The 21,105-nt window shown below is 43.8% G+C and overlaps 1 protein-coding gene across 3 annotated transcripts in view; it reads left to right on the top strand.

Moving 5' to 3' along the window:
* The window catches only part of CTNNAL1 (catenin alpha like 1), a 442,864-nt gene that overhangs the window by 193,960 nt on the left and 227,799 nt on the right, over positions 1-21,105 (top strand). The gene's annotated exons all lie outside the window — the stretch shown is intronic.

Genomic DNA, 21,105 nt, shown 5'->3' with positions numbered 1-21,105 from the left:
CATTTGCCATCTATAGAGAATTTTTGGAAGCAAGACCTTTTTAATAAATCGTAGCGCCCCCCAGAAGAAGTTGGTGCAGTAACTCTGGTTGATTTTTAATCTGCTCTGTCCTATAACTATTCATCCCGTATGCTTGCTTACTGTGTACAATCACAAATATTCCAGATGGTCTGTAACCCATTTGAACAGAAAGGCATCTTCCCAGTCTGTCTTAAAATTTGTGTGAGAACGGGCATTGCTGCCAAGTTTGTTTTCAAAATTTGCAGTGCTATAGATGTTCTGGTCTTCAATAATTGGTCTGTGCCTAAACTTCCTCATTCTATAATCTTGCACACATTTTTTTGCACATACAGGTAATAAGATAGTGCTAGTTACATGTGTAACTTGATTAATTAGGTGCTATTTGCAGTGGTGTAGATATCTTGGTTGCCACCTGGGGCAGAGCACCCTCTCCTCCAGGCGTAGCACCCCCTGCCCTGCCCTGCCCTCCCTCCTTCCAAGCAAGGGGGTGCACTGAGCAGTTATGCCCTGGAACAGGAAACTGACGTCAGAGGGGGCAGGGGACTGGCACAGCAGAGAGCCTCATGATTGCTCAGTGCATCCCCTTGCTGCCTGTGTCATCACTAAAGAGGCAGTGGAGGCACTTCACAGCAGGAAAAGACCCCTTCAGTGTGTGGCTTTGATGCATTGCTCTCCCCCCCCATCCACCAGTGCCTCTAATGCTGCTGGTAATATGCACACTGAATACACTTCAAGGAATTATATGCCAATAAAATTAAAACAATAACAATATACTAGTGGAGGAGTGGCCTAGTGGTTAGGGTGGTGGACTTTGGTCCTGGGGAACTGAGTTTGATTCCCGGCACAGGCAGCTCCTTGTGACTCTGGGCAAGTCACTTAACCCTCCATTGCCTGCCACATTGAGCCTGCCATGAGTGGGAAAGCACGGGGTACAAATGTAACAAAACAAAAATAATACAACATATGAAACAGAACCAATATTTGCAGTATTCTGGAAATATATGCAGGTACATGAACTCTTGGCTTCTAGTCAGCCCTAGCTCCCCAGTCCAGCATGTTTCTGTTGACCATGTGAATGGTGTAACAGAAAATCTGTGGTTGCTGATGACTATAGAATGATTTTCCTATCTGTGTTTTTGGTAGGTTATCGAACAACCACCAGGCTTCAGACCTGCTGGTTTTTAGTTTATTGTTAAGTTACCAGACATGTTTGGAATATGTATTAACTGTCTTTCCTGCTGTAACCATTAAGTACAGCTGACTAGGAACCAGGGAAATTGGGGTTCAAATCCAACTGCCACGACAAGTTACTTAACCCTCCATTGCCACAGCCATTTACTTTGAATAGGCTGTGATGGCGTTGCCGTTCGGCATCCGCTGGCACAGTTTAGTAAATGAGGGTTAGATTGTAAGTCTTCCTGTGATAGGAAAATATTTACTATACCTATATATAACTCACCTTGAGCTAAATCCAGTACTAGACATATTGTGAAGTAATACAAAAGCTTAAAAAAGTCATTCAGGGCCTGTAGAGCAGATCAACGTACCATAGTAGCACTAACTTCCAGGAGTCACACAACAAGGGCCTACCTAGGCAAAAGGAGCACTGCAAATATTGCAGTATTAAAAAGTGTTCAGGCATACTTTGTTTGGCTGTTTTCAATGATACAGTAGGTAATATGGAGGGGCATAATCGAACGGCGCCGGCCATCTTCGGGGCTGGCGCCGCAAGGGGGCGGAGCCAACCATATTTTCGAAATACGGTTGGAGCCGGCTACATCGATCGCCGGGTGTAGAGGAGATGGCTGGCTTCAATTTTCAGCCATAATAGAAACCGGGTCCGGCCATCTCAAACCCGGCGAAATGCAAGGCATTTGGTCGTGGGAGGAGCCAGCATTTGTAGTGCACTGGCCCCCCACACATGCCAGGACACCAACCGGGCACCCTAGGGGGCACTTCTAAAAATTAAAAAAAAAAAAAATAACAATAGCTCCCAGGTACATAGCTCCCTTACCTTGTGTGCTGAGCCCCCCAAAACCCATTACCCACAACTTTACAACACTACCATAGCCCTAAGGGGTGAAGGGGGCACCTACATGTGGGTACAGTGAGGGGTTTTTTTTTGGGGGGGGGAGGTTTGGAGGGCTCCCATTTACCACCTCAAGTGTAACAAGTAGGGAGGGATGGGCCTGGGTCCACCTGCCTGAAGTGCACTGCACCCACTAAAAACTGTTCCAGGGACTTGCATACTGCTGTCAGGGAGCTGGGTATGACATTTCAGGCTGGCATAGAGGCTGGAAAGAAAGTTTGTTTTTTGTTTTTTTTTGGGTGGGAGGGGGTTGGTGACCACTGGGAGAGTAAGGAGAGGTGATCCACGATTTCCTCCGGTGGTCATTTGATCAGATGGGGCTCCTTTGTGAAGCTTGGTCGTGAAAAAAAAGGGACCAAGTAAAGATGGCAAAATGCTCGTCAAGCCTGGCTTTTTTTTTTCCATTATCGGGCGAAGCCGGCCATCTCATGAGCAAGCCCCAGTCCCGCCCCCGTCCTGCCTTCACTACCCTACCGACACGCCCCTTTGAAGTTTGGCCGGCTCTGCGATGGAAAGCAGTTGGCGCCAGCCAAAATCGGATTTCGATTATACCGATTTGGCTGGGTTCAGGAGATCGCCGGCCATCTCCCGATTTGTGTCGGAAGATGGCCAGGGATCTCTTTCGAAAATGAGCTGGATAGGCTACAAATGTTCCACAGATGTGGAATTTGGTTTGCATTGTTTAAAGGTCTTGAAACAGAAGGCATAATTCTTTTGCTAATGAAGCCCACAGGTTCTCTAATTACCACCAGTTAAAGCAACACAAAGGCAAACTGCAATACAAGCTTATTTTATGTAGCATACTTCATATAAAATATCCCAAAATGAGTTAAAATTTTATGTGTACTCCTATAAGAGCTGTGTCCAGCATAGGGAAAATTCTTGTGTATTTTTTGAACCTATCTTTCTATATTCCTTAAAAATAAGGAAACCTCTGGGATTGGCACTTCCAAGTACTTCCAGTAATGCTAGTTGATTCCGGGCTCTTTTACTACACAGCATTAAGCACTCAGTGTGTGATTTACTGGGTTTACTGTGCGATACCTTCTAGTGCAAAGCCGCATTAAGAGGCTTTACGGTATTTTTACTGCACGGTCAAGGGCTGAATTCTATAAAGGCTGCTCAGAAATGGACGTTGCAAACGATTTGTGCTAAGCACGATTAAAAGGGTGCGTGCTGATTCCCGTGCCCTAACTTTGGGTGCCAGACTTACACCCGCTGATACCAGGTGCAAATGCAGGTGCCCAAGCTGGGCGCGGAGACCCAGTATTCTTTAGAGACATGCACAACTTTTAGTAATGACCTAACATACCCATATCCCTTCTGTGACCATGCCCCCTTTTGAGATGTACATGGTAGGATTTGGGCGCATTGCATTATAGAATAGCGCACAGCTGATGCATGTGCCAATCCTAATTGGTGCCAATTAATGACCATAATTGGTTGTTAGCGGCCAATTATTTCTCCTTAATGGCTGTTGGTTTGGGTGCTGAATATGGAACCCGAGGGTAAGTGCTTTTTGTGTTAGGGGGTGTGTCATGGGTAAAGAATGGGCATGGAAAGCATTTTTTGTAGTGAGTGCGCTAATTAGCACTTTGCAGTTAGTGTGAGACCATTTGCCACTTCCTAAAAAGGAGGTGCTGAGCTCTTCCATGCTAACTTCAAGCAAAATACTGCATGCTATGTGCCATTTTAACGTAGGACCTGTAACAGCAGATGCTGGAAACGCCCCTAATAGTTGCCTCATTAAGTAGGCATGACGGGCGGTAATCGAACAGCACATGTCCATTGTTGTGTGCTGCCCGATTACTGTTAGATTAGTGCATGAGCCCTTACTGCCAAGTAACTAAGTGGCGGTAAGAGCTGCACACTAATTGTGAAATTAGCGCACGGCCATTAATTAAGGCAATGGGAAAAAAAAAACTTTTTATGGCCACGGTAAAAAGTGGCCTCGGCGCAGGCCACTTTTTACTGCAGCTTTGTAAAAGTGGAGGAGTGGCCTAGTGGTTAGAGTACTGGTCTTGCAATCCAGAGGCGGCCAGTTCAAATCCCGCTGCTGCTCCTCGTGACCTTGGGCAAGTCACTTAACCCTCCATTGCCTCAGGTACAAACTTAGATTGTGAGCCCTCCTGGGACAGAGAAATATTCAGTGTACCTGAATGTAACTCACCTTGAGCTACTACTGAAAAAGGTGTGAGCAAAATTTAAATAAATAAAAGGACCCCTTAATTTATAGCTACTGTGTATAAAGTCTCACTTTAAGTCACAATAATTGCACATTTTACTGAGGTTTAGTAAAAGGGCACCTAGAATAGTGAATTATAAGTATGTAACTGACTGTTATACTTTAAGAAAGATAGTTCTGTTCTTTACAAGTATTTTTAATTGGGCTTATTTCTTGTATCATTATGGTTTTTAATCTCTGTCTCTTAAGCATGTTCCTAAATTTGTGTATTTTCTCTTTTCTTAATCTTGTTCTTAAGATTTTGATGTAGTTGCTAGGTGAATAAAAATATAGAGCTCGATATACAAAGTGATTTAACCGGCCGGAAATGGCTCCTGGCTGGTTAAATCACCTGTTTGGGACTAACTGCTTAATTAGTGGCACTTAGCCGGTTAGTGCCACTGAGAAATAACCAATTAGTGCCGAACTAAAAACTGGCTATTTCGAGGGTGTTCAGGCACGGAGCCAGCATTTGGCTGGTTAAGTGCCAATAATCAGCACTTAACCGCCCAGTTTTACTGCATAAATAGGACTGACTTTTACGCAGTCCTATCTTTATGCAATAACCCACAGCCGATTAGGTGGTGAATATCAAATTTGACTAGCTATTTGTTAGCCGGCTCCAGAAACCTGGAAATTCAATTCAATGCCGCTTTGGTCTTGAAATTTGATATAAAGAAAGAGAAAATACTGCAGTGAAGATCTGTCAAAATCTATGACTAGACAAAGTTAAAAACATTATTTTCAGAAAGCTTTTAGGATTACTGCATCTATTTAAGTGCCGATCCTGGTAGTACATTGACACAGCCTGCTTCATTTTTACCCTTTCTCCCCCTTCCAGCTTCTTTCTTTTCTCTTTCCTCTTAGTATGTATAGTGGTATCCTTTCCTATCATAATTGGAGTACTGTTTCTTACGATTTTATGTCAGATTTTAATTTAACCATTTTGACCTCTTTTGAGAAAAGGTAGTATATCAAGTTTTAAATAAACATAAACATTGTATACCTTGGCATGATGGAGAATGGAGCTTGTGTCACATGGAATTTAGATCAGAAGTAAGCAGAAGCAGATTCATGGAGGATTTTGAAACTGGGAAGGGCAATCTGTACACAAAATTCAGATAGTTAGGCCATGGGTACAGCACATTGAGTACTCAGTTGATATACTGGATTGAACAAATGAAGGGGTTAGCAAGTAGCATTCTGGCCATTTTTGGAAGTGAGAAATTTGGCACATTTTAACTCATTTATTGATAGATGGAGCTGACAGCATTAATGTAGAGGGAGGTTAATTATCAGTGGAAATAAAACTAAATATATTTTATTTTGTTTGTTTTGTTTTAACAATCTATTTTAAATTGTATATATAATGATAATCCTTTTAATTACTGGGTATCTACTGTGAGGTAGTAGACCTTGACCCAATGTTACCACTATGATGCACAACAGCAGTCATGGATAATTTATCTCCTAGTAGCTTCCAACCCTGCAGGGATTTTTTTTTTATTACTGCAGGGATTTTTTAAATTAATTAATCATTTGCAGTGCCTCCCATGTGGAGGAAAATTGGAAGTGATAAGCCGATCATCATGTTGACGTTTTGTCACCAGCATACATGAGCATGCCTATAACTCTTAGGGTAACTAGTTCTTTCTTGTCACATTTTAGACCTTCCTTGTAGGTCTCTCTCCACAACTTACTTTGCCAACTTCTTCAAAGTACAACTACTTGTCTGTTATACTTATATGTTAGAGAATGACACAGGGACAAAGTTTGTCTCCGTCCCTGCCCCATCTCTGTGACCTCTGTCCCCATCTCTATGAGCTCTGTCTGATATCATGCGCACAAGCCTCAAACAGTTACGATTTTATATTTAAACTTGTAAAAAAGGCCTGTTTCTGTTTGAAAGGAAACGGGCGCTAGCATGGTTTTCCTCTGAGTGTGTATGTTTGAGAGAGTGTATGTGAGAGTGACTGTGTGAGAGAGGCTTCTGTTCCTGCTGCTGTGCATTCCCTGTGTTGTGCTGATTCGTTGCTCCCTGTATCGTGGCTCCGCCCCTCTCCCTTCTACTGGCCAATCTGGTGTGGGTTGTGTGACATCACTATTATCTACTCCAACATGATCCACGGTTCCAGGCAGCCTCAGAATGTTGAAGGTGAGAATTATTATATAGGATAATGTTATTAAAGTATAAATAAACAATATTCTGTACAACTATGGTTTTATAAATCACAAACATTACAGAACGAGGATCAACAAAACCCCTGTCTCCCCTCACAAATATCCCCTTCACTATCAGGAAAACTGAAGAAACCAAATTACTACAGAATACTACATAGAAAATTCTTCCTAACAGAATACCTGGGTCACACACAGAGAACACAAATGCCAAATACATAATAGCTGACCAAAAATGATAAACATAAATGAAACCAAAATGCCAAAAAGCCCTACCTTTCATGTTGTACAACACCAAAGAAATAGAGATGCATTTCCTCCTGTACTGTGCAAAATATAAAGATCACACTTGCTAGGGATGGTGTTGGTACAACTAGGCAACTGTCCCCTGGACAGAGAGAGCCCTAAGCCTGCTGGAAGCTGAAGAAGGCAAGGCCTGGTCCTCTCCCAAAATTTCTGCCCTGGGCCCCAGCCATATCTAACACCAGCACTGGCAGGATACACATTTCAAATCTGACATATTTTAATCACAAAATAGAATATACATTATTTCTACCTTTTGTTGGCTGGTCATTTTATTTTTCAAATCATGTTGGTCCCAGGCTCTAGTTTCTGTTTCCCTTTGTCTTCTCTTAACTCACTCACCTGCCCATTTGACATTTCTTCTTTCTCTATGCTCACCATCCATTTTCCATCTCTGTGTACCTATCTTTCCCCATGTTTAGCATCTTCCTTCTCTGTTCCTCTATACTTCCCTGTTCAGTATCTCCCATATTCATCATCACCACCCTATCCCCTCCCTCTGTGTCCAGCATCATTCCTCTGTATCCCTGTACCCCTCCCAGCATCTCCTTTCTGTGTTCCTATTCTCCCCCATGTCTAGCATCTTCCCTCTGTGTCCATATACCCCCTTCCATGCCTGGCATTGCCCCCTCTGTCCATATACCATCTGCATGCAGCATCTCCCCTCTGTGTTTCTGTCCCAATGCTTCCCTCTATGCACATCATTTCCCCTCTCTTTTTATATACCTCCCTATATCCAGCTTCTCCCCTTTCTTCCTCTCCACACCAGTGTGTGTGTGTCTCCCTCCCTCCATCCACTGTGTGTTCAGTATTTCACTCTCCCCTTTCCCCCACAGGTCCAGTGCCTCTCTCCCTTCCATTTAACCTCACCCCCCATAGGTCCAGCACCGCTCTCCCTTCCCTCCAGCCCCCCCATGGGTCTAGCACCTCTCGCTCCAGCTCCCCCCCCACTCCACAGGTCCAGCATATCTCTCCCTTCCCTCCAGCCCCCCATGGGTACAGCACCTTTCTCCCTTCCCTCCAGCCTCTCTCCCATGTAGATTCAGCAGCTCTCTCCCTTCCGTTCCCCCGTGGGCCAGTACTTTGTCTTTCTCACCCCCCCTCCACTGCGGTATCTTTACCTTGTGGAGCTGCTGACAACGATCTCCACAGGCCAGTTCCGGGTCCTTCCCTCTGCCAGGTCCCGCCTTCTGATGGAACTTCCTGTTTCACAAAACAGGAAATTGCATCAGAAGGCCCTGGAGGAGGCCTGTGGGGATCGCTGTCGGCTCCATAAGGTAGAGATACTGCGGCGGGGGGGGGGGGGGGGGGGGTTCTATGGAGGAAGACACAGAGATGATGGACCCATGGGACCGGTAATCACTTTTCTACTGCGGGTGCAAGGCTTTTTAGTGTTCCTGTGGGGTGGTAACAAGTTTTGCTGCCGCACCCGCAGTAAATGTGCCAAATTCTTTTCTGTTACTGCGGGTCCCCATCCCTGTGTCATTCTCTACTACAGATGTTTTGAGTATAGAAATAAGGAATAGCAGTAACAGTGAGATAAATCTGGAGAGGCTGATCTAATCCTGGTTTTCTACTGTTATAGTCCTGCTAATTGTAGAACCCTTTAGGCTCCCCTACCCTCCTTACCAAGGTCAAGACCCCTCTTTTTTTCTCTCTTTTGTTTGAATTGTTTGATATTTTAGACCACTTTCCCTGAACATTGTTTGGCTTTTTTGAGTCATATAGGGGCCCTTTTACTAGGCCAAGTAAGCGTCTACGAGCGCCAAAATGGAGTTACCGCCTGGCTATCACGTGGCTCTTGCGGTAATTTCATTTTTGGCACCCGACCAATAAATTATTTTCAGTCATTACCACCAGGGTAACGCGTGAGACTTTACCACTAGGTCAGTGGCTGGCGGTAAGGTCGCAGACCCAAAATGGACACACAAGGGAATTTTGATTTTGTTGCATGTCCATTTTCAGCAAAAATTTTTAAAAGGCCTTTTTTACAGGCGCGCTGAAAAATGGATCGGCGCGTACCCAAAACCCGCGCCTACACTACCGCAAGCCATTTTTCAGCGCACCTTAGTAAAAGGACCCCATAATCTGGTTAATTTCCATTTTGGAATGGTAGCCTGTGCTGCCCAGGGAGATCAGAGTCACATCTTCTTGCATGTAAACAGAACCAGGACTGGATCAGGCATCTTCTATGGGTTGACCCATTTAAGTGTCAGATTTACAGCAGTGCTTTTCAACACAGTGCCCAGGACATACCCAGACAGTTTGGTTTTCAGGATATCCAAAGTGAATTGCCTGAGAGAGATTAGCATGTAGTAGTGATGCTACATGCAAATCTATTTTATCTATAGTTATTATGGATAGCCTAAAAGCCAGAATGGCTGGGTGTGTTGAGGACTGGGTTGAGAACCACTGGTCTATAGGAATAAATCTACCCCTATTCTCTGATTCATTCAATAGGATGGTTTAAGTAAATGAAATGAATTAAAATAAAATGAAAAGTTTAAAGCAGTGTTCAGATTATACTGTAATCCTTTTTCTGGGAAGTCACACTTGCTTGGTTTGTCCCTTTCATTAAGGGTTTAATAAATGTCTTTGTTTACTTTTTTTGTTTCTATAGTTTATTTCAAATATCCGCTGTTTTGTGATATGGTGTCTTTTATTTGCTGTTGGCTCATGCTTCAGTCTAAGATCAAACTTGCCAGATACCGTAGAACACTTTTTTTCCCTCTAAAGTTTTCAGATAGGAAATTACATTTTTCATCATGATAAGAAAAATGAAGAATTAAGTCAGTTCTTTTTGTGTGTGTGTGTGTGCGCTAACAAGATATTGCTTTTATTTTTTCATTTTCAAATTTTATTAAAGAAAATATGAAATTAGTACAAAGGCTATATATATATATATAAGAGAGAGAGAGCGCGCCAATATCACAAAGGAGCAAATAAGATAATAAGCCTCACTCTGAGGCCATCAACTCCATCCCTCACCCCAACTAAAGAAGAACAAATAAACATTCCCCCCCCCCCCCCCCAGAAATATATTGCAGAATGTACTATGTTAAGGCTGTGAGTTGGGTGGACCTGGCATTCCTGTCCCTATGAGTTGCGCAGGAGGCCACTGAGTTGAATGCCATATAATGTTAGAATCCCATACTTTATGATAGGAAAGTAAGTGGCCAGTATGTAAAGCGGTGAGGAGTGGAAAACAAAAAGTGAGGACATTATTTATAATGCCTTTGTATCGATCCATGGTGCGACTGCACCTCAAATATTGTGTTCAATTCTGGTCTCAAAAAAGATATAGTGGAATTGGAAAAGGTACAGAGAAGAGCAATGAAGATGATAAAGGGGATGGGACGACTTCCCTGTGAGGAAAGGCTGAAGCGTCTAGGGCTCTTCAGCTTGGAGAAAAGACAGCTGAGGGGGGATATGATACAGGTCTAGAAAATCCTGAGTGTTGTGGAACAGATCAAAGTGAATCGATTTTTTTTGCTCTTTCAAAAAGTACAAAGACTAGGAGACTCTCAATGAAGTTACATGGAAATACTTTAAAAACAAATAGGAGGAAATATGTTTTTCACTCAGCGAATAGTAAATCTTTGAAACTCGTTGCCAGAGTATGTGGTAACAGCAGTTAGCGTATTTGGGTTTAAAAAAGGTTTGGATAAGTTCCTGGAGGAGAAGTCTATAGTCTGCTATTGAGATATAGATGGGGGAAGTCACATCCTGTCCTGGGATTGGTAGTATGGAATGTTGCTACTATTTGGGTTTCTGCCAGGTACTTGTGACCTGGCTTAGCCACTGTTGGAAGCAGAATACTGGGCTAGATGGACTATTGGTCTGACCCAGTATGGCTATTCTTTTGTATCCTTTTTTCCATATCTGATGGGAATATGGGAATATAACACCATTCTGGAATAAGTGTATTAATGTTTTGGAGGCGATCCTGTTGTAGTAGCAAGGCTCTTCTACATGGGGAGGGCCCAGACATGGGGCATTATCACTGGCAGCTCCTGAAGTAGCTTCTAGCGTAGTATGTACTGAAGTAGTAGCATGCTGGAAAGGGGCCAAGGAGCCCAGCTTTCAAAATTTCTGCAACAAAATGAGCAACTTCTATTTGGTGAGTAGAATAATGACCCTTCAAAAGAGTAAAATGAAGGATGTGATGAAGATGGACAAATAATGGACATGGTCACAGCGGTTGTCCATTCATTAGGACATCTGTGATTACTTCACATAAACCTTTATGGAATAAAGGAAACCTATCTCAATTGCTACCTTTATTGATTTATTGAGTTTGTTAAATGTAGAGTTTGCGGGGAGGAGTGGGAAGGAAGAGCTCAAGAAAGGGGTCTTATTTTAAGGGTAGCTTATCTTCAGCTTGGAGAAAAGACAGCTGAGGGGGAGATATGATAGAGGTCTATAAAATAATGAGTGGAGTGGAACGGGTAAACGTGAATCGTTTGTTTACTCTTTCCAAAAATACTAGGACTAGGAGGCATGTGATGAAACTACAAAGTAGTAAATTTAATACGAATCGGAGAAAAGTTTTCTTAGCTCAACATGTAATTAAACTCTTGAATTTGTTGCCGAGAATGTGGTAAAGGTGGTTAGCTTAGCGGGGTTTAAAGGTCTGGACGGCTTCCTAAAGGAAAAGCCCATAGACCATTATTAAATTGACTTGGGGAAAATCCACTGCTTATTTCTGGGATAAGCAGCATAAAATGTATTGAACCTTTTTGGGATCTTGCCAGGTATTTGTGACCTGGATTGGCCACTGTTGGAAACAGGATGCTGGGCTTCATGGACCTTTGGTCTGTCCCAGTGTGGCAATACTTGTGTACTTATCAGTAGTACTGTACATTGTATTTTGGAATTCTTTTGGGAATGTAATTCTGGGTTGGATGTTGTGATGTGCTTAATACTCAATAAAAATGTAATGATAACAAAATGTTCAAACAATAGAAATTCTGTTACTGAAGGGGATGATTCGGGCTTAGCTATAATGCAGATTGCTTTAGCTTGGGGGACACTTGTACTGGAAGCAGAAGTGTGATATTTTGGGTTTTTTAATCAGAGATGGACAAGTGGCTCATGTGATGAAAGAGTTTATGGCAAATTGAAGACTATGTGGAGGCTTTGCCATGTTCTGGAGCATGATGTGTTTCGTTTACTGTACAAGTGTCTTTACTTCAAGTTTAGGATTATTGCAGTGGGATGTATGAGGGTTTTCCTGGGCGACTGCTTCACTGTGTGCAGGTGGGTCAGAATGCAGCAGCCAGGATAACTTTACATTACCAAGATGGGTTGCGGCATTCCCATTGCTGAGGCAGCTTCATTGGCCGCCAGTATGTTATGTCCAAATTTCCCTGGACATGTCCTCCTTTTCAGGGGACTGTCTGGGGTTCAGGCGTTTTTTTTTTCCCCTGCCTGCCCGTTTGTCCAGGTTTCTGGGCTGACTGGCTGGTGGGCCTCATGGTACCTCCTACGAAACATATTGTAATTCCCCCTGGTGGTGTAGTGGTGGCCTCTTTGGGGCAGGAAAGAACCCCGTTCTTTCCTAAGCGCTTCCACTGACTTGTGCAATGCCAACACTTCAAAATGGCTGCTAAGACTTCGTGGTGGACTAAGTCTTGTGAGGCCACCGCTTGAAGTCTCAGTAGCAAGCAGGTCAGCAGTAGCGGGCAGGAAAGAGTGGGGTTCTTTTCTGCCCTGAAGAGGCCATCACTAGACCACCAGTATGCATTGAGGTACATTCGGGGAGGGCATCTTGACTCAGGGCGGGAGGGGAGGGAAGATGGATGGATGGAGTCGTATGGGTGGGTGGAGGGAGGGAGGGAGGGAAGGAGCTGTAAAAAAGAAAAAAAAGTGGATGTAGTGTGGGTGCAGGGAGGGGGGAAGGGAAAGGGGGAAAATACAGCACAAGGATTGAAGGGGATGGAGGAGAGGGGACCTACTACTCGTGGATGGTAGGGAAAGGAAAGGGGGCATGCTGCTGCTTATGGATATTTACTTTTTTTGAAATGTACATCTTTTCTAATTTTGTATTTAGCAGTGTACGAAAGAAAATGCATTTCTGTTACTTTTACCAGTATTTTCACTGCTTATAGAATCTGGCTTTCTTGGGAGGTCAAGGTGACGGCGGGGCGGGGCGGCATTTTATTTTCTGTGTCCTCTTCTTTTTTTTTTGCCTCCACAAATGTGGTAACCCTAAGTATGATTGAGTTGTTATGTCTGGTATTCTGAGTCCTCTATGCTAAAGGGCCCAGATAACAAATGACCAGATAATTGAGCTGGCAGGTTCCGGCTATGGCTGGGGTTGAGTAAGGTTGCTTACTTGACTGTGCCACCAGTTAAAAAACAGTTTCAGTGGATGAGATTACTAGCACGCACATTTTTAAAAACATTCCCAGTTCTGATTTATCTGTAAACTGCCCAGAGGGAATCCTGACAGGCAGTATAGAAAATACAAATAAACTTGAAACTTTGGAGAGTTTAAACAGGAACTGAATTATAGGGCATTTCACAGGAAGTCAGACTTTTCTCTTCCTCAGGGTTGCCAGGTGGAAAATTTTTTTCCCACCCAAACGAGCCCAAAACTCGCCCAAAGTCAAACCCCGCCCCTGACACCCCCACCCCCGCCATCATCAACCCCGCCGTCATCGGCCCCGCCTCTTCCGTCACCGGCCCCGCCTCCCCGTCATCGGCCCTGCCCCGAACGTCATCGGCCCCGCCCCGAACGTCACTAACCCCGCCCAAAATGTCACTAGCCCCGCCCCCCACGGCCTGAAAAACCGCAAAAAAAACCGCTGAAAGACCCCAAAACAAGCCCAAAAAACCGCAACCCGCCGCGGGCAAAAATTTCCCGCGGCGGGTCGCGGAAAACCACCCAATTGGGCGGGAAAACCGCCCACCTGGCAACACTGCTCTTCCTTGAATGCTGAAGAGTTGTTAGAGGGGGTGTGGCCTCAAGTCTCTGCTGCTGTAGATGGCTTTTTGAAGAGATGGGGAGGTGAAAGGGATTGCTGTTATGTTTTTATGTTTATTGTATTTTGTTTTTTATGATATGGTTGTACATCCTTGTGGAGTCATGTAGGCGGTATGCAAGAAGCTTTAATAATCTGTGAAGACATTCCAAGAGCAATGGTCAAGCAGATAGCTTAACACCTTTATTTCTATTCCTTCATTAAGGTTCTGAGCAAAATTTTACGAGGACTCTCCTGGAGTGGTTCTTTGCTTAGGAATGAAAACAGAATGAACTGAATGAAACAGAAAGCTAGCCTTAATAAATCAGTGGTTCCCAAAACTGGTCCTGGAGGCACCCTTGCCAGTCAGATTTTCAGGGTACTCACAATGAATATTCATGAGCGAGATTTTCATGCACTGCCTCCACTGCTGCAGATCTATCTCATGAATATTCATTGTGGATATACTGAAAACCTGACTGGCTGGGGTGCCTCCAGGACCAATCCTTTTCCGGAGATGGGAAGATGGTAGAACGAGAGGACATGAAATGAGATTGAAGGGGGGCAGACTCAAGAAAAATGTCAGGAAGTATTTTTTCACGGAGAGAGTAGTGGATGCTTGGAATGCCCTCCCGCGGGAGGTGGTGGAAATGAAAACGGTAACGGAATTCAAACATGCGTGGGATAAGCATAAAGGAATCCTGTGCCAAAGGAATGGATCCTCAGGAGCTTAGTCAAGATTGGGAGGCGGGGATAGTGCTGGGCAGACTAATACGGTCTGTGCCAGAGCCGGTGGTGGGCAGCAGGACTGGTGGTTGGGAGGCAGGGATAGTGCTGGACAGACTTGTACAGTCTGTGCCAGAGCCGGTGGTTGGGAGGAGGGGCTGGTGGTTGGGAGGCGGGGATAGTGCTGGGCAGACTTATATGGTCTGTGCCCTGAAGAGCACAGGTACAAATCAAAATAGGGTATACACAAAAAGCAGCAAATATGAGTTATCTTGTTGGGAGACTGGATGGACCGTGCAGGTCTTTTTCTGCCGTCATCTACTATGTTACTATGTAAGTTTGGGAACCACTGCCTTAATTATTTCAGAAAATCACTTGGATCTTGGTTGTTGATGTGGCTTAACTGTTTTTATGCTGTCTTGTAGTGGACTGTACACAATGGATATCTATATAAATAATTCTCACCTCCAACGTTCAGTGAAGCACTGAATGTACTGTTCCTAGGGTAGGCTGTCAGGACCACTCACCCTCCTAGGCTGTCACCACCACTCACCCTCACTCATAGACCCGCCCTCAGCCACGCCCCTTCCGGACATAATTCTCAACCCCAACGTTCTCATGAAGCCACATTTTTCCCCTCCAACTTCCGTCATGGTGTAGATCAAGCTGGCACCTTGACTGCCCCTCCCTCACGTCAAACGTCATGACGTCGAGGGCGGAGCCACGGAGGAACCGACTCCCCGCTGCGGCTGCCTGCCTGCACTCACCGTCCACCCTCCCTCACCTGCACCCCCACTCAATGGTGCACACCACCCTCTCTATCCACTCCCTCCCACTCGCCACTGCACCCGCTACTCTCTCACTCCCCCTTCCCGAGTCCCCCCACAGCCGTCGCTCAGTCGCATCCCCCCCCGGAGGACGCCACTCACCACCCCCCCCCCCGAAGTCCACGGAGGCAGCGCTTAAAACTTCTGCAACCTCACAGCAAGAGCCGTCGCTCATTCTCTTCTCCCCCCCCCCGGAGGCCGCCACTCACCCCCCAAGGTCGACGGAGCCAGCGCTTTAAAGTTATGCGAGCTGACAGCAAGAGAAGCATGGTACAGCAGCGTCTCGTTCAACTTTCCCCTTCTCTCTCTGCGTCCCGTCCTCATTTCCTGTTTCACTCACAGAGAAGGGGAAAGCTGAACGCGATGCTGCTGTACTGTGCTTCTCTTGCTGTCAGCTCGCATAACTTTAAAGCGCTGGCTCCGTCGACCTCGGGGGCTGAGTGGCGGCTTCCGGGGGGGGGGGGGCAAGTGAACAACGGCCCTAGAGGGGGGGGGAATGCCTGCCCCGCAACCCTGTCTTTCGCTGGGTAGGACGGGTTCCAGTTGGCGCGCTTCTCCAAACATTGAGGGATTGTGCTGAGTGCTGACCTCTGGGTGGGGTGGGGAGTGAGCTACCACCGACCTAGGGGGGAAGGGGGTGCTGTTCTCGGAGGGACGGAGGGAGGGGGTTGCAAAGCACAGGACACAGAGGGAGAGGGAGGGAGGGGCCCTGGAAATCAAAGGCAGAGGGAGAGAAAGGGAGGGAGGAGGGCCTACAACTCACAGGGCACACAGACAGGGAGGGGGACACTCTATATGGGTGAAAGGAAACATACAGACACATATGGAGGGGAGACCAGGGGGAGACAACACATTGCTCCATCTGGACACAAGGGGACACCACGGCACAGGACACACTACACTCACTCAGACAACCTTGCTAGCGCCCGTTTCATTGCGTTCAGAAACGGGCCTTTTTACCTAGTATTTAAAATTTTCAAACTAGCATAGTGAACAAATGTAGCCAGAATATCATGGGGTTGTCATGCACAGGGTAACCAAATGTCTTATTTTTACCCTATTTTTGGGGGTTTTTTTTTGCTGGAGGCCTTCTTGAACTTTGAGCTGCATTCTCAGTTGACATTATTCAAGCAGAAATGAAGCAATCACTCATCATTTATTTATACTGAACTTGCCTAAGTAAAAACTGAGGCGGAAATTCTTCGTTTTCATTCTCTTTATATTACCTCATGACTCAGACAGCCTGCAACTAATTTGGTGGTTGCAGAAACAATTTTATCTTTTTACAGCTTGGACCTAGAGTAAACCTTCCTTCCCATGCTCAGAAAAATGTAACATGAAGCAAGGTAAATGTTTCAGATGTCACCAGTTGGGATTCTTTTTTTATTACCTCCTATCCGATGACAACACAAGCAGTCTGGGATATCTATTAACGTTCCTAATTGAGATGTTTTATATTGTGTGGTTGAAAAACTTAGGATGACTGAACCCTCTTCTTACAGCACTGGATGAGTACACAGTTTGGATAGGCAATATAAATAAGTCATTTCATCTTTAAGGGAACAGTATCTCCAAATGGGTTAGTTTACACATAATGAACCTCACTTCTGAATCCAGGGTATGTTGAGTTTCATTTCTTATCTCCAATTTGTACCTGGTGTTCTCACTAGTATTAGTACCGAGCCAGAGAGCTTTATTTAATTCAACATATTTGATATACCGCTATGGCCCAAAATAAGCCTTAACCTTCAGATTCTATATATTTGCCTAGCGTTCTGTGCTGAAATTCAAAGCATGTCCTATAACAACGTGCATAACTTAATTGCTTTAACAAACTAATCCGTGTTGATAACAGCACTTAACAAGCAATAATGAGGATTAATTGGCAATAATTAGAATTTACACACACAACTCACTAAATGTTTTCTATAACGCAGAGTGCCTAAATTCTAATGCACACAGCCAAAAAGGGGTGTGGTTATGGATGGGGAAATGGGCGTTTTGTGGGCATTTCAAAATTTACGTGCACTGTTACAGAATATGGCCCTCTGTGCCTAAATCTGTGCGTCGGTATTTACGCCACATTTTCCTTTGTATAAAATGGATGCACACAGTTCTAGGTGCTGGGATATCAACTAAGTGTTTTCTTTATACTGTGCCTAAATCTAGGCACTGCATACAGAATACGCTTAGGCGGAAATTTCTTCCACGCAGATGTTTCAGGCGCCATATAGAGAATCTGGCCCTAAGCGGTTTACAATGCATCAATATAAAAATAAAATACAGAATTAAAAGCAAAAGGTAAGAGTAAGAGGGGAGGAATCATCAGGAGATCAGGAAGAAAAAAATAAAAGGTTAGTGAAGACCTCAGGTAGGGGGAGGGAAAGCCATAGAGAACAGATAGGTTTTCAGGGAAAGAGGGCTGATTTCTTACGGCAAGCGGGAGATTGTTCCATAATTTGGGCCAAGATAGCTGATGGCTGAGTCACAGGTGGTGGTCATGAGGATCTGTGAGGGAGTAGAAAGGGTCAGAAGGTTATGGTCTGCGGAACGGAACGAAGGAAGCATAACGGAGTGTAGGGAATGAGAAAATTGTGGAAGTATGAAGGAGCAGAAAAAAAGGCTAGACTTAAAGACAAGTGCAAGAATTTTAAACTGTATTCGAGCAGACAAAGGAAGCCAGTGTTCTGAATGGAGTAGAGGTGTCACGTGATCCAATCTACCGGCATTATAGAGTAGTTTGACTGTAGTGGATTGAACAAGTTGCAGACGCTTTGAGTGAATGTAGTGGAAGACCAGCATAAAGAGTTGAAATAATCAGTATGTGAAAATGATGAGAGCCAAGATAAAGGGATGGAGTGAAGCAATGGGAAACAGAGGGCAAGCAGAACATACGCGTTGAAGGGGAAAAAAAGGAGGAATGGAGAACCGCATTAATTTGCAGTTTGAAAGAAAGTTCCTAGGATGCAATATGTATAGGCAACTTATCGAGAGGTGCTTTGAAATTTTTTTTAATCAGGCCTGTGGTGCCCACCACAATGGTAAATATGTCTTTATCTTTCTGACACATTTTGTTTGCACTCATGGTATTTGGGGATCCTGTGTCTCTTTACATAATGCATATATAATTCCTTCTTTTCTTCTACATAATGCATATATAACTCCTTCTTTCCTTCCTTCTGGTCCATAAATTATTTATATTTTATCTTAGAAAAGGTACAGAGAAGGGCGACGAAAATGATAAAAGGGATGGGACAACTTCCCTATGAGGAAAGGCTGAAGCAGCTAAGGCTCTTCAGCTTGGAGAAAAGATGACTGAGGGGATATGATAGAGGTCTATAAAATAATGAGTGGAGTGGAACGGGTAGACGTGAATCATTTGTTTACTCTTTCCAAAAATACTAGGACTAGGAGGCATGCGATGAAGCTACAAAGTAGTAAATTTAAAATGAAATTGAGAAACCTTTTCTTCACTCAACGTGTAATTAAACTCTGGAATTTGTTGCCAGAGAATGTGGTAAAGGCGGTTAGCTTTACAGGGTTTAAAAAAGGTTTGGACGTTTTCCTAAAGGAAAAGTCCATAGACCATTATTATAATACCTTGGGGAAAATCCACTGCTTATTTCTGGGATAAGCAGCATAAAATGTATTGAACTTTTTTGGGATCTTGTCAGGTGTTTGTGACCGGGATTTGCCACTGTTGGAAACAGGATGCTGGGCTTCATGGGGCTTGATGGACGTTTGGTCTGTCCCAGTGTCGCAATACTTATGTACTTTAGTGTTTTGTTTCTATTTGCTTGCAGTTAGCATTTTATATACTGACAAATTTCAACTATAAGCATTCTTTTGGTGTTTTATGTATAATTATTCATTTGGTAATCCACATCTTGCTTTTAGAACAGGGGCAATCGGTGTCGGTCCTCGAGGGCACAATTTTTAGGAATTTTAGTTGCATTTTTAGGATTTCCAAAATGAATGTGCTGTTCATGAGTTCTGTTTGCATATAGTGGAGGCAGTACATGCAGATAGATCTCATGCATATTCATTGCAATATAATAACATAAATTAATACCACGTAAAGCTACAAAACTACTTTCAATATACCTTTGGAATAAAAGCAGCCTACCCACAGAGATCCCTCCAGATCAAATACCACCTCACCACCCTAGGTCCAATGCTCATAACATCTTCAATTTCACGAGCCCAAGATGCTCAAATAACAAAAACTGGCAAGTAAGATTGTATTCCCAGTGACTCAGTTGATAAGTCCCAAATGTTGGTAGAAAAACTCCAGCTTGCATGTAGTATTTTCAAAACACAGCTCAGCCAGATGTTGGCAAACACAACTCAGCCAAACTTTGGTAGAGAGACTCAAGCTTGCATGCAGTATATTCAAAACCCAACTCTATACTCTGAAGGGAAAGTCACTTCTGGGGTGCACAAACGACGATGCTCAAATTAAAATCTCTATCACATCAGCAGGTTAATAATCAAATGTCCAAGCTTGACATGACATCATGTTTTGCCCCCAGGCATTCTTAAGAACCGGAACTAAAAAGAGATAGAGCACAAACAAACTTGAGCAATGCATCTTAAAACCCACAAATTAAAACCCCAATGTGCACAATAAAACATATTTCAAAAACTTACCTTTAAGAATTTTACAAACTATTCAAACCACAATGCGATAGAGTGCCCTGGCGAGTGGCTGAACCACCCGCCGCCAAACTCTGGATTAGCCTTCCGGAAATGTGCTTCTCATATCCTCCCATCAATCACAATAGAGACCGTGTTTCACATAAAGATTATACTCTGCTCTTTTACTGAAAGCACCTGTGTCATGTCTCCACTTCTCAAAGATTGCACCTATAGAAGCACAACAAATCTTAAATCATCTGGTTTATGACTCGCCACAGACCAGTGAGAAACTAGAGGCACCTCAACAACCTGTAGGCACAAATTGCTCAAATGTTGAGCAATCCTGTGTTTTATCGGACGAACAGTTTGCCCTATATACCAATAGAAATCAAACAAAATAAAACATGGAAAAGAAAATAAGATGATACCTTTTTTATTGGACATAACTTAATACATTTCTTGATTAGCTTTCGAAGGTTGCCCTTCTTCGTCAGATCGGAAATAAGCAAATGTGCTAGCTGACAGTGTATATAAGTGAAAACATTCAAGCATCTGGCCTGTTTCTCCAATATAGCATCCTTCGTTACATTTTTAACAACACGCCTGTTGGTCAACATTTTACAGGACCAGGACACTGTACCAGTGACTTCACAGTGAGAATCCTGAAAGGTAACTTTAAAACCATACAAGAACATAAGACCTTTGAAGTCAGAATGATTGAATATTTTAACACCCAACAGAAAGGACTTAACAAGGATCTGGGGTTCCTAGCCCATTATAAACCATAAAGCTGTATTTCTCTGTTGATCACCCCACCCCTCAATTATCCACACCCATCCTGTTAGAATATCAATGATATGCTTTGATGTCCCCATGCATACCTCGTACCCACCCCCATCCTCCCACCCTGTCAGACTGTCATAGTAATGCTTGAATGTTTTCACTTATATACACTGTCAGCTAGCACATTTGCTTATTTCCGATCTGACGAAGAAGGGCAACCTTCGAAAGCTAATCAAGAAATGTATTAAGTTATGTCCAATAAAAAAGGTATCATCTTATTTTCTTTTCCATATTTTATTTTGTTTGATTTCTATTGATAACCTTAAGAGTGGACTAACACGGCTACCACAC

Source organism: Microcaecilia unicolor, chromosome 1, assembly GCF_901765095.1.
Source record: "Microcaecilia unicolor chromosome 1, aMicUni1.1, whole genome shotgun sequence".
NCBI classification, from domain to species: Eukaryota; Metazoa; Chordata; class Amphibia; order Gymnophiona; family Siphonopidae; genus Microcaecilia; species Microcaecilia unicolor.
Note: the sequence above shows the minus strand (reverse complement) of the source record. Positions and strands in the feature narration are given on the sequence as shown.